This window comes from Cornus florida, unplaced genomic scaffold, assembly GCF_030987335.1.
Source record: "Cornus florida cultivar Cherokee Brave unplaced genomic scaffold, ASM3098733v1 CherokeeBrave_3.0.0_Hap2_Chr01, whole genome shotgun sequence".
Classification (NCBI taxonomy): Eukaryota; Viridiplantae; Streptophyta; class Magnoliopsida; order Cornales; family Cornaceae; genus Cornus; species Cornus florida.
Genome location: NW_026775571.1, coordinates 19,868,173 through 19,877,008, shown reverse-complemented (window position 1 = coordinate 19,877,008; position 8,836 = coordinate 19,868,173). Strand labels below are relative to the sequence as shown.

Genomic DNA, 8,836 nt, shown 5'->3' with positions numbered 1-8,836 from the left:
TGGCGCCAAAGTGTAGGTGCAAATAATTCGTTTAACTAAAAAGTCAAAATAATAAATACAACTTACTCAAAATAAAAGAACAATTAACAAGAATAATTCAGAGAAAAGCTTGTAATGTTCGATCCCTTTATTGGAGGACTAAGTTTCTATTTATATACAAAAAGATGGTGGAACTATGGTACGATTTGCTCTGTTTGTCCTCCAATTCATTCCATATATGATTCTTTACCTACAAAGTTCTTTCCTTCTATAATTCTTTCCATGCAAGACTTTTCTTTTATAGAACTTCCTTATATGAAGGATCCTTTGATAAGTAGGATTTGATCAATTTGAATTGAACTTAGGTCAAATATAAATTGGGCCGGATAAGCTTTTTAACGGGCTGAGAGTTCAACATTAGCAACCTTGGGCGGATAGTGCCTTCTCTTGGGCTTGATCAGGATTGGGCTTCTTTGAGCTAGCGAAGAACCAATAAAGTAATTATTTATTGTAGTAACGTGGATGATTCTTAATGGAGGGGGATTTTTCCCTCCACATACATATACATTATTTAGAAGAGCTGTGACCAACTCTATCAGAATATACAAACGTAAAAAAACACGCACAACACACACATGTATTATATATATAAACACACATTTATTAAGGTAGCAAGGGAAACATAGATGAGATGAGATGAGCCCGTTGAAATTTTAGGAAATGAGATCTTCAATATTGGCCTCTTCATACTACATTACACAACTTTAATTTGGATCTCATCTTCATGGAATTATTTTCATTTCTCTGAGTCTCTCTACCCACATCCTCACACTCTCAAGTGTATTGGCGTACCCGAAAAACCCGAATTCTCTACTCTTGTTCATGCTACTAACAAGTTGAAACTCAAAATGTAAAACAGGTTGGAGTACTTCAAAAGTGATGTCCTCTAATTTGGTTTTATATAGCCCATTTTGTTCCACTATGTCATCCCAGACCCTTCCCTTATCCTTCATCAACTCTGCCAAATCAAACTTGTCCTTCTCGTCAAAGGCCACAAACTCGACTTCAAACACCTCCCAGACCACCTTCCAAACGCTCTTCCATGTAAAAATGTCACCGTTAGTGCAATTGAAGGCCTCCTTCTTCGCACCCTCGGTCGTGGCCGCCCACAGGTGCTGTTCAGCAAGCACACGCGCGTCCGTCATGTCGCAAAAGTGCTCCCAAGTGTATCTATTACGGGGTAGTTACATGGTAAACCCTCACTTCGATAAATTATAACATAAATAAAGAGAGAAAGCATTAAATTATACAGGCTTCTTGAAGACGCGCCAAAGATAATAGATGCACGGTGTATAGAGTAGGAGAAAGAGTGAGAGTACGAAGCTATGAGGTCTTCTAAGGCATAGTAGAAGTTAGGGTATGGTAGCCGAGGGTAGTCCTCTCAAAAAGGGGGCTCATGGGGCACGATTTGGGTGGAAAGGGACGGGTCAAAAATCGGACCAATGTAGTGTTTGGTGCCTGTTTGCAAGGTTATGTGACGGAGTTGAGTAACAAAAGTTGAGTTTATGGCAGCGAGGACATTGGTGAGCATGGTGAAGTTGAGGGTAATGTTGTCTTCTTCGCTTTCTCGGAGTTGGAGGGCTATCCAGAAGATGTGGGTGACTTTGGTGGCAATGGGAGAGAGCTTTTGGAGGGTGTCGTCGTGGTTGGTGGCGTCTGAGGCTTATGAAATGGTCTAGGAGGCAGGAGGGGAACCAGGTGGGCAAGGGACGGCGTGCTGCTCCATAGACCTTCCAATGGACCGCCGGGGCTGTTGGGTTCTTTAAGGCTTCCGCCAAGGTCAGGCCGACCATGCCGGTGGCGCCAATAATGAGTGCTACTGCTCTAGGCTCGGTGTTCTCCTGCTCCATCACACAGGGGGGGCAAATTTTCTTACACAAATATTTTAGCTAGTGTATGTTTATTTTATACATACCGTCATACAGAGTGTTCAGAGAAATGATAGCTAAATAGGTAAGGTAGTACACATACATATAAATAAATATATATATTACTTTCTCCGTTTCAATTTAAGTGTCACTCATAAACAACAGTAATTTTTAAGAGTACATGTATTATATGTCTAAAAATTACTAAATTATTCTTTTAAATTTTGAATATTTAAATTTTAAAATTTAAATTTAAAGTACATATATGAAAAAATATGAAATATATTATTTGAAAAATAAATAAATAAACACTTATTTAAAGACAAACAAAAATAAAAATAATGGTATGACACCTAGGACAATGAGCGTATTATTAACTCTTAAAACCACGTGAATTTAATAAACTATTAGTTATTCATTCATGCAACCGAAAGGCATAATTAAACAATCAAAAAAAAATGGTAAGGTGGGTTTGGTATGTTAATGCGTAGCATTTACCTCCATTTAGTTTAAGTTGTTTTGGCAGTATCTCGATTTAGAATAATTTATGTCATTGCACTTATTACATTGCTTTAGAGTAATACAAGAACTTTAATGCTCCTACCTTTCAAAAACAAAAATAATAAATAAATAAGAACTTTAAAAAAGTAGACACCTAACACATGGCATGATTGAATATAAAAATTAAGAAAAATCTTTATTTTGATCTGCCAAATCCAATATGAATATATAATATATAAAATTAAGAGAGAAATTTTTTAGGAATAATTACATTCATCTCTCATGAGATTTGCCCTGCTAAATACACGTGGATGAAATTTTTTAAAAATCTTATAATGACCTTTCCCTTAAAACTTTGAGGCTATATGACATTCAAAATCAAGATAAAATTACTCTTATATTCCAATTAGTTTAATAATAAACTAAATAAATAATCTAGGAGTATGAAGTGACATTTTTTTCCAAATAATTATTGAAAATTATTCTCCCAAATCTCCTCTCTTCTTCACTTTCTAAGTTCTCTTTGTAAGAATACAATGGTCTTATTATAATAATTAATCTTAATTTTTATTTAAATTGTTTTATGATTATCTATATTTAGGAGATGTAACGTTGTATCATATGAATAATGTTTATTTTATAACAGTTATTTATATTACAGAGGGATGTGTTGGTTGATAGAAGCAGCATGTCTCCTTTTGATAAGGTTTTAGAAACGGTCCCAGCCCTTTATATATATACGTGAAAGAAAGGTTTGAAACCATTGCCAGTTTTACAGGAAAAGATAGAGAGTTGAAAAGTGTTTCTAATATAGTCCATCTCAAATTCAAACTGCTAAAAATGGCAGGTATATTTCTAAACAATATTTTGATGCATTAGAACCATGTACTTTAATATCGATGAATTACTTACATGTGGTATCAGAGCCTCACATAGACTCTAATGCAAAAATTTATTGTTATATTACGTATGAAATTTCTTGGCTGTATATATTATTAGTACAGTATGTTATATACCTGTTTGAGATAAAAAGGGACACTGATATATATTGTAGATGAAATAATTTTATATTACTCTGCATTTCATGTTTATATATATATATACACACACACAAATGCATAAAGATGGCAGAAGTTTTTGTTTCCTGTGTTCAGCATATTGGGTTGTATCATAGGACACCATTCCAAGCATTGACACCGTTCTTGCAGTTCATTATATTTTGGGTTTGAGCATTTATAAAAAATATATATATACATCTAAAATTCATACGAGCAATTTCTACAATTATTCGGTTCTACTCGAAGTCAAATTGTACTACATACATTTTATTCAGTTCTACTTGAAGTGAAATTGTGCGGCATACATTTTATTGGCATGATTGATACCTTGGTCAAATGTTCAAAAGAGTAGAACTTGGACTTGCCACTACACAGATACCTAAATTGACTTGACAATATTTGAACATGCCTCGGACACGGTTGGTTGTGTGTATAGTTATATATATTATCTATATATGTATATGTATATATATATTATTAGTTCTGAAATCTATCACTCTATTTCATGCATATGAATAAAATACATAGAATATTTGTAATACTTTATTACTTTATTTGATTCAATTTGAATTTTATTACTCTATTACTTTTATTTTATTTTTAAATAATTTATTTGATTCAATTTGAATTAATTACGTTTATTTTAATTTTTAATTAATTTGTTTTATTGAGTGCTTAGATTAATTATTTTATTTTACTTATATTTCGTGAATTATTGATATGATGATTGGTGTTTGTGTGCTTAATTATTGATTGAATTGTGGCGTGTTGATTTTATTGGTATGGTATGACTTGATTGTAATTTATTGGTATGTTTATGTGCTTAGTGTATTTAGTTTTTTTTTTAATTTAAGTGTTTATTTAATTATTTTATTTATTTAAATTAATTGGATTGGGTTTAAAGAAAGTTGGATCAAAGGATATGGTCTTCGGCTTGAATGAAGCCTTATTGGGTTAATTAATAAAGCCCATGGTTTTATGATTATTTAAATTATCATTTTTTGTATAATTATAAATATATATTTAATTATATATAAATATAATTAATTAATAAGTGTTATGGAAGACTATATATATAGATATATATATATATATATATAGATATATATAGGTATATATGATTTAATTAATTAATAATTAATTATGGAATATAATATGCATAAATATATTATATAGAATATGTGTATCTAGATATATATATTAGTTAATGATTATTAGTTTCCTTTTATTTAATAGTCATTATTAGAATAGGATTAGATATTACTGTGTATAAATATACATTTAAGGTTTTATCGATAAAAGTTTGTCATGCTAGAAAAATAAGAGAGACAGAGAAAGAAGAAGAAAGGGCTGACAAGGAGGATGCCAGATTTGAGAAAGAGGATGCTGGAATTGGAAGAAACAATCAAGACTTGAAGCGTCGGTTTCGTTTCGAAACCTTCAGGCGAGTTCTTCTCTAACTTTCCTCTTAGAACTCATAAGGATTTCACCTTGAGTATCAAAATCTAAGGTTAAATTTATTGATTAATTGATGGTTAGAACAGAATATTTAAAATATGAATTATTATATTTTTTTTTGAAATTTTAGATTTTTATTGTTGTATATATGTGTTGTATATCTTATTTACATCAACAAATAAGCTGGATTTGGACCCAAGAGGGGTTAATTAGTGTTTCTAAAATTTCTCGAATTTTTCTTAAATTTTTTGGAATTTTCTGATATTTTTCTGGTAATTTATTAATATTTATTTTTATATATTTATTAGAAATATATATATGTATATTATTTATACATATATACACGGTTAGTGCAATGAGGAAAGCAATTCAGTGTGGCGTGGTACATAGAATAATGGTGGGCACACTGATCTAGACCATTAGAATACTTAAATATTAATGGATTGATTCTATGCATTGCGGTACATGATATTTTAACGCACATGCGGAATCCAGCGGTTAGATTTGATTGATGAAAGGGAGATAATCTGGTGCAGGTGCATACATGTGAGCTCAAGTGAGCTAATCTGGTGTGGGTGTATTTGTGTGAGCTCAAGTGAGCTAATCCAGTGTGGGTGCGCTCACAGTAGTGTTTGAGCTCAGTTAATTATGTTGCCTGTTTGTGACATAAAATTAAAACGGTCATAACTTAGTCATCTTAAATCGAAATTGGGTCATTCTTGAGCTCAAATTTAAGGATTTTTCGTCCTCTTTCCAATGGTACCAATTTCACTATCAAATTCCCATTCTACTAGAAGATATTTACATTTTAGTAAGACGATGTCGAAAAACTATTTAAACCGATATGAAGTATTTAGGGGAAATTATCTCTGACATATTTAGTAGCATTAATTTGTGTAATATAGTAAATTAATAATAGGTTATGGATGGATGATATATATATATATATATATATATATATATATATATATATATATATTTATTTATTTATTTATGTGTATATATGATTTATTTAATTTATGAGTTGTATGGATAATATACATGTATATGTGATTTTTGTGACGGCCCAAGTTTTTCAACCCGGTGCGTCAGTGATGAACCGAAAGATGACCTGATAACGGATCCAAAATGTGGAAGTAAAAGACAAAATAACAGTCTCTAGAGATACAACATGGCTCTAAGACACCATTATGACCTTCAACGAGGTCACAGAACCCAAAGGAATTAAATGTGGAAGCAACGTTTCAAAAATGAACAAGAATGAACCTAGGGGCAAAATCATCATTTCTAACTTAAAAGTGGGTGCCACCGAGCACACCATTGGAAAGACAATGAAAAATTAATGAATTTAGACTCAAGAATCACTTAATTCGGAGTCCGGACGAAAAAGATATGGCTAACGGAAGAAGAAGGGGCAAAACGGTCAAAAAGGTAACAACCAAGAACATCTAACCGGTTAGGAGACCTTCCTAACCGGTTAAGAGGCCAAAAATCACGACATATACACTGCCCACACTCATCTAACCGGCTACGAAACCCCTCGTAACCGTTTAGATGTGAAGGTGGCAGAATGGGCAGCAAGAAACCCTCGCAACAGGGGTTTTTCCAAGAAAAATGTAAATTTGAGGGCTAAGATAACATTTTCTGGAAAAACACAAAGAAGAAACCCCTCTCAAAATCGAGTTTTCTACGTGATTCTTGAGGAAAATTGAAAAATAAGCAATTTAAAATGCCCAAAATGCCCCTCCATGAAATCTGGTCATGGAGGTCCAAAAAGCTGCTAAATTTAAAAACTGAGAGCTGAACTTCGGAAATGGTTTCCGATGCCAAGACGACATTTTCTGGAAAAACAGAAAGAAGAAACCCCACCTAAAATCACATTTTATATTCAACCATATGAAGAACGGAATTTATTTCCCAAAGAAAATTCCCAAAATACCCTTAGGTTAGAATATGCAACAAAAGTGTAAAATGAGTCCGTAGGAGGCTCATTTCACCAAAGAAGAATCTTTGCCTGGAATGTACATATGTTGACATATAGGACTACAATTGGCATTCCAAGCCAACCTTCATAAAAATGGAAGTCTCCAAGTCCACAAACCATCCAAGCATAATGAAGACCTCAACTTCGATTCTTGTACCTGAAATATGCCCCAATATCATAGGGGTGAGTAACATAAAGCTACTCGCAGGAAATGAGCATGCATCGACCTACGTTTTACAAGTTTGCATGATTTAATTATTGTGATTCATTCTACCTAACGTCTATGTCAAAGGTGAGACTCAAGGAACATCCTAACTACCTAAGATCATTTCTAGCATCAATCACCTTATTCATGCAATTTTAGCAACATAGGAGCATGCTTACACAAAGCAACAACATATGAGCGTGCTTACACAAAGCAACAACATATAGATTCTCAAGGTTATCAGCTTAAAGTCTAAAATACAACATCAACTAAATATAACAATTTAGCATAATTAGAATATCTAATACCACACATCAAGACATAGATTCTCTAGGTTATCAACTAGAAATATAAAAGTGTGAAATCAACTAAATATATCAATTTAGTATGGATGTACTTAACAACATCAAAATCGCTAATAGCTAAAACCACAAGTCAATAAGGTAAACATGATTGTCAACTTGGAATTGAATGCGAAAACAAATAGCGGAAGACTTGGACATCACGCTCGGAATTCTGCCAAGACCTCAATGGTTATTCCGGGCACTAACCCGCAGGGGATACCACCCTAAGTGCGCACTATCTCAATGACTTAGAGGACTCACGTCCCCGTACTAGAGCCAAACCCTAGCCATCTCAACTCAACAATGTTCCAAGATTCCAAAATAAGCCAAATAAGTTCATAACTTATACATATTACTACTACATAGTAACAAGTTAGCAATATAACTCTCAATTGTGCATAATAAGCATTTCATATCCATAATGCTACGAAATCACAAGCCAACAATATATTCATATAGAAACATACGCTCATGAATATAAAATTAATAACAATGCCCTTCAATGCATATAACACAATCAAGTGAATACTTCAAAAGTCTAAATCCATTATCTTAAAATAGAAGCACCTTCTAAAACATAATTAAATCCATGAATAAAGAAGATAGAATCTAATTACATCAAAATAATTAAACTCTCTAGATTTCAAATCATTTTCAATTGACCCCAATTTAATATATGCTAATAAACATATCATGGTCATTACATATATTCACACAAAAGCTTAATTAGGCCCATGAAACCACAAAATTAGATTTTAATTAATTCTCTTAATTAAAGTCTCTAAATTTTCAAACTCAACTAAATGCTCTCAAATTAAAGTATGTTAACAAAGATGCCAAAACTCAATTTAGAAGCATAATACAACTCCATTTCATGCAAGGTACGGCCATGAATTTTAATCTTTCATAAAAGATAAATATTAATTAAAAAGAGCAATTCTTATCTAATTAATCCAAATTTAATATATGTTAACCAACATGTTAAAACAAGATTTTCTACCATGCCACAATTCAAATCAAAGTTATATATTATCATGAATTTTAAATCTTATACAAAGAATTAAAAATTACTAACTTTCTAGATTTGATACAAGGCACATATATAAGTTGTATAATCATGCTAAACACTCAATACTATACACACAAAAGCCTGAAACATACCTCCATTTGAGATGAAATCTCAAATCCCCACAAAAATAAATCGGCTCCGAATCCGACGAAACTCCTAGGTTTTGTCGGGGACAACACCACGAACATGAATCCCAAGGAAGCCCCATCAAAAACACAACTTGACTCCAAACCCGAACTCAAGAAATGGCCAAAACGAGATTCCAATCGGTTGGAATCGAAGGCCTCGCCGAGGGGAACAATAAACATAA

The 8,836-nt window shown here is 32.6% G+C and overlaps 1 pseudogene; it reads right to left on the bottom strand.

Moving 5' to 3' along the window:
* Positions 1-761: 761 nt before the first annotated feature.
* LOC132269777 ((S)-8-oxocitronellyl enol synthase CYC2-like) lies at positions 762-1,889 on the bottom strand (annotated as a pseudogene).
* Between the last annotated feature and the right edge of the window lie 6,947 nt (positions 1,890-8,836).